Source organism: Mauremys mutica, chromosome 2 (genome assembly GCF_020497125.1).
Source record: "Mauremys mutica isolate MM-2020 ecotype Southern chromosome 2, ASM2049712v1, whole genome shotgun sequence".
NCBI lineage: Eukaryota > Metazoa > Chordata > Testudines > Geoemydidae > Mauremys > Mauremys mutica.
In genome coordinates, this window is record NC_059073.1 from 84,270,812 (window position 1) to 84,276,797 (window position 5,986).

The 5,986-nt window shown below is 46.2% G+C and overlaps 1 long non-coding RNA gene across 1 annotated transcript; it reads left to right on the forward strand.

Annotated features, from left to right (window-relative positions):
* Positions 1-227: 227 nt before the first annotated feature.
* LOC123365086 lies at positions 228-3,067 on the forward strand. Its single transcript, XR_006577419.1, has 3 exons — positions 228-401; positions 763-865; positions 1,970-3,067. It is a non-coding gene; the product is annotated as an uncharacterized LOC123365086 (long non-coding RNA).
* Positions 3,068-5,986: the final 2,919 nt, after the last annotated feature.

Here is a 5,986-nt window from a genome sequence, read left to right on the forward strand (position 1 = left end):
AGTGGTGCCTAGCAAGTACCTATGGAAGAAGAAGACGACAAAGAAAACCAATGAGCAGTGACAGCCATGTCTGACTGCTTGTCTGTAGGTTGGTAGTGAAAGGCGTGACTCTCGCTTCAACCATCTCAGAGCCTGCATGATGGAGGCCCGATGTAGTCTGGGAATCTCAAGAGAAATAACAAAATATCTTGCAAGAACATCCACTGAAAATGCAGGAGGAACATAACTGTCATTGAGATATTTGTTTAAATGAGACTCTCAGATGTTTGCAAAAAAGTGTTAACTCCCTGTGTTTCTTTCCTTGTGGCAGTTTTGTTGGAAGATGAATGGAGTTTACAAGTGATCTGATAGGGGGTTGGTACTAGCAGGCCAAGCTGTCCTTGCACTAAACAGACGGATGAGTATGATGCTACTGATTTCAGTATTTTTTTCCACTCTCAGAACTCCATGGTGAATTAATGCTTTTTAGATAACACCATAGGAACGATGCTCTACTTATGCTTTTATGACATGTTATAGACAGTATGGCAAGAATCAATCTTGCTTGCCATTTATTTGAGTCTCAGTGGGAGTGATCATATGTGGATTCCCTGTGTGTGAGTGGGCTTTATCATGAACAGGCCAGGTAGCAGACATAGCCATTCGAGTAATAATGTTAGCAAGGCTCCTTTCACTTCCACAGCTTTAGCTAGATCTAGTGCAATACAGGCAGCGAAAGAAGGTATTGGTGGTGGATATAATCTTTTCCATCTCTTTTTCCAGTGAGCACCCAGTGAGTAACAAATGGATTATTATGTTAAACATGAGTCTAACTCTAATAGTGCACATACATTTTAACTTCAGTGAAAAGCTCTTGGCATGCCAGGTAGGTGGAATGAATAAGTTAAATTCCATGCATATAGGGATAGCAGGTTACTATGTCAGAAATTCACTCCAAGGATGTGAGAGTAGTTCTGGCCTCAGTAAAGAAAGTGTTATTAAAAATGTAGAGCCAAATTATCGATGCAATCACTGAATATTTGCTTGCTTATGCCAACAGTGAATTTACAATTGAACTTAATTGCCAACCTATTTACTAATATACTTCAACAAGGTAATCCTGAAAAATACCCTCTAAAGCTATGGCGCCAAAATTGCCAGTAAACTGGGAAATGTCTGAATCCTATATGAAATGGCACTACTTAGGCTGCTTCATTATAAATGGGGGGAGGGAGGGGAAATCCCCAGGGAGTTGCAAATAATAAATAACTATTCTTGCTGTTACATAATAGTAGAATAAAAATGAGGCAAAAAGTAAAGGACTAAGTATCTAATTTCCAGCAGCAGCCTTCCTTCCCCTTCTCTCCTACTCTCCCAGGGGATAGCAGTGCAGGAAGGCTAGGCACAGTGCTAATGCTACAGCTAGCAATGTCTGCTGTGGCTCCGAATGAGGCGGCCTGGCTCCTTGGCTGTGTTTGTTGTTGTTCGTAAGGCTCAGGAACTTGGCAGGAGCAGAGCAGCCAGTTCCCACTTTTAGTCCCACAGTCAGGAAAGTCTCACAGCCTGTGGAGGAGACAGACTGACTGAAAAAGCGCAGCCAGCTCCACTGTAGATAAGTTAATGTACACAGAAGGGACGTAAATTACCACGACCCTCAGCAGCAGGACATTGGCCAGGGCCTGTCAGAAAGAGGACAAACGTCGGCAGGCTGCGTGTCTCCCTGACATTTACCTCCAGATAGAGCAGCCTTACTGCCCTACAAGGAAGGACCTCTTGGAGCCAGGGTTTCCTTGAAAACAGCTGCCTGTCCCTGACACCTACAAGCTAATGCAGTTTTAATCAGGGGAATTAGCTAAGGGTGGTGGACTGTTTTCCCAAACCATTTGCATGGAGGGCAGCGGTTTTTCTTTCCCTTTGTGACTCTATTGACAGTTCCATTATGTTTCTTTATCTGGACTAAATTTTTCCTTTTCTCCTCTCCCCTCCTCAGGGAATAAAACATCTTATCTCCACCCACCAAGCCCTGACGACACCATTCTTTCTGTTTGCATAGTGACATCACATTCCAGTGCTCCTCACGTCCCAGAAATAACTGAAACCATAAAGCAAACAGGAAAAAGACCCTGATGCATGCCCTGCTGTTGCCTTCTGATGAATTGCAGCCATATATTTCTGATGCAAGAGGCACATCTAAATATATAACACACTACTAATAATGTTCTGACCTGCTATAGCGCTTTCCATCCGAGGCTCACAAAGTGCTATACAAACATTAACAGCTTGAGCCTTCTGTGGCTCCATATTAACACTCTCCATTTTACAAATGGATGAAAGTGAAATACAGTGAGTTAATGAAGGGAACAGAACGGGATAGTGGCTCTAACCACTAAACTACACCCCCTCCTTATATAAGTTTCATCGTCTTGAGGCATGAAGCTAGATTAATAACAAGGAATAATGGGCAGAGAATAATGGGAAAAATCTATATAAGGCCACCATTTGTCACATAGAATAGTGCCTTGTAACACACACAGTCCTATGGATTTCAATAGCACTAATTGTGAAGTAAGGTACTATTCACCACCGTGGCAGTATTGAACCCACAGCGATTTCATTATTATTATTATTATTCATTGTAAGGTCCATGGCTAAAAGGCTTAAGAGATGGAGGTCTGCTCAGGGAGTGGACTCTGGTTTGGGAATGGGATTTAAGATAAAAAAAGAGAGGGCTGAAGGATCTGCTCTAGTGACCAGGAGCTCTAGCCCAGGGAGCAGGCAGGCAGTCTGCCCAAAGGTTCTGTGGTGCTCTGGGATCTTCATCTGCAGATTCTGAACCATCTGTGGAGTGATTCCCTGGGACCCAACCACCCTGACCCAGTGGTGGTAGCACACATCTGACTTCACAGTGTGGCCTGAGGGACCAGCTGCAGTGGAGCTGATATCAGGGAAAGGGACCAGGTAGCTGCAAATTGGAGCAGAACTGGCTGGTGAAGACTTCATTGAACTGGAGCAGATCGGCAGAGGACAGCCATCCTCTGACATCCCGGCTATCATACAGTCTAATTGGATCCATGAGTGGGGTCTTAGATGGGTGGGGTTTCTTGTATGACTAAGTTCAATTAATACATTGGAAGTGGGGTGTTGGCCACACTCCTCATACACTGATTGAGTTTTGCTCCTTTTGGTTATTTGGTTATTGTGTTGCTTTTGTTTAGTTTTTTCCCCCTTTTCCTGCAAATAAAAAGTTATTTGTGGTTCCATGTTCCCACAGTCTCCTGCATGCCTGTCTGTGGGGAAGAACCACCTGGAAAGCTGATTGAGAATGTTCTATTTTAATTTCCCAGAACTGCTCTGGTTAGGGCTCAAGCCATTGTTCTGATTCTAGAAAAGGATCTACAGAAACCTGGAACCTGGTCATTGTTGCTGCCATTGGCACCTGGCAGAAGGATTTTATTATTAATTAGTAATTATTATCAATATTAATACTGTTAGTTACTGCCTAGGAGCCCAAGTCATGGACCATGACCTCATTGTGCTAGGAGCTGTACAAAAGCCTAACAGAAAGTTAGTCCTTGCCTGAAAGACAATGAGCTATTCAGCAATGTCCCCTTAGAGCTGGTGTCGCCAAGCAAATTCCTGTAGCTCTACACTGCAGTGGAAACTGAGCCTGCACTTGCATGGCTCTAGAATCCAGGGAGCACAAAAGTGGCCTAAAGTGGAATTGTGCCAAACCCAGGAGTCCGGGCCACAATATTCAGTAAATACTATTGTAAGAAGGGACCAGGTCTTCCTGTGGGTGTGTTCATAGTGCAGTAAGGCACATACCCTGAGTAGACCTTTGGGCAGTAGTGCAAGACAAATAACAAACAGTAATAATAGTTATGCATTCTGTTTCTCAAGCCCTCTTCACCATTTAAAGATATATTTTTCAAAGTCAGCCAACTCACTGCCGTACCATTGCATAACACTAGCACACTTTCTAGGCTAATGCATGTTCTCATCTCTTTCAGGCTGGAACACCCTCCCCATTTTCCCCCCAAACACATTCACGATTCTGGCACTGAACATCTTTATCTTTATATGTTGTTTTGAGCATACCCACAGCTTCCTGGCTTTAAACAGTTATGGGCTAGATAGAGGTTTACTGGCATCAGCTGGTGGTTTCTTTACAGCTGCTTTAAATCATGCTTTTTATTCAATGAACATGACATGACTTTGTGTCAGTTGGACGGAGAGTAGAGCCCAAAACTGAGTCTATTTCTAGTCAGAAGCCGGAATATGAACAAACATCTTTGAATGTTGTGGGGTCAGCAGGGTATAGTGACTGGGGTTACTCTGTACCGTAAACCCAGGGGGCCTGTACCATGCCCGGTGTACCGTGTCTCAGAGACAAGCAGTGTAGGTGCTTCAGCAGCTAGGCCTTGAAGGCGCTATCCCTGGTGGGTCCCCATAACCACTTAGGCACAAGTGGCTAAGGGAAAGATGGTCACTAGGGATGGCAGGAAAGGCAAAGGTTGCTAATACTCTAGGTTCAGAGACTTAAACAGTTACGGTTCAAAGTGAGGATAGCAGTAAGTATTTGGGTTCCAGGGGCAGTATAATCGAGTGTTAGGGCTCTTCAGGCTTGGTGCCTGCGGTGTCATCTCCAGACCAATCTCTATTTAAGCAAATCGGAGATTGTTGGTTTCCAGGCCAGGCTCAGTTAGTCTCTCTCATTGGGGACCCATCTGCACTGGCTCCCTGCCCAGCCACTCCTGCTTCCCTATAAATCCCACACAGATCTGCGCCCAGCTGTAATGTCCCACATTCACAGCTTGTCCCACGTGAGGCTCTACTCACAGTTCCTCAGGCTTCTTTCCAGCTCTCTGTGCCATGTGTCGCCCATTGTCAAACAGAACTCAGCTTCTTCCTGGTTCTGGCCCTCTCCCCTTACCTGGCCAGGGGAAAGGGAAGTGCAGGGAGGAGGGGCTGATAGGAAAAGTAGTCCCTGCTTATCCAGGAGGATGGGGATATACAGTGGGAAGGGGACTGATGGGAGTTGTAGTCCCCTGTTTTCTAGTTCCATCACAAGGGGAAGGATTCACATTAGAATCCCTGGATCTGAACCTGCCTCTGTGGTTTTGGTTCTGGAGGTGGACAATGTTTTGGTTCTAATGTGGGGTTGACTGAAATCTCACGAGACCTAATCTTACAAGATTTTGCCCAAAATGGTGGAAATCTCATGATAAAAGTTGATTTTCTGATATTTCTTCCAAAATCTCCAAAAAAACAGCTCATGAGGTTTGGGTGCCTGTGACAGTCTATGCCCCTAGGGTCAGGGCAGCGTGGCCTAGTGGCCAGAGTCTATAGAGCCACCCTTAGGTGCAGGGCAGCATGGCCTAGCAGCCAGAGTCTATGGGGGTGGGACACGCACCAAGGGGTGTGGCAGCCCTGGTAGCAGTGCCTGGGCCCATCCGACTCCACCAGGCCCCAACCCAGGGCCCTTACAGTGGCATAACAACTTGCCACCGACTCAGTGGTGGGATCCTACCAAAACACTCTGAGGTTTCCCAGGTGGGAGGTACCACTCCGTCACCCTCCCTGGGTTACTTCCTACCAGTGTCTGTGTTGGGGTATCCTATGAGACTTCAGATTTTCCATGGTCAGCTGGGCCGGTCACCTCCTGTGGCTCCTCCAGTCGCTGAGGTTCAAGCGGGCCTGGGGAGACTCTGATTCCCGGTGTAGCTAGGGGCTGTGACTGGCCTTCCACAGGAGCTTTCCAGACAGGTCCTTCCCCTGCAGCCTCCAGCCCGCAATGAGTTAGGTTTCCTCCCCTTATACTGCTAGAGCATTTGGAGCATGCCCAGTCCCACCAGGAAGGCGGGACCTCTGCTATCAATAATATGGGCTTAACCGTCTGGGCTAGTGCGGGGTAAGTAGACCCTGTCACAGTGCCATTGACATCAAACCAGAACTGGAACTCTTACATTACTTCAATTCCTGAACTCTCACCTCTGGAACCAGATCC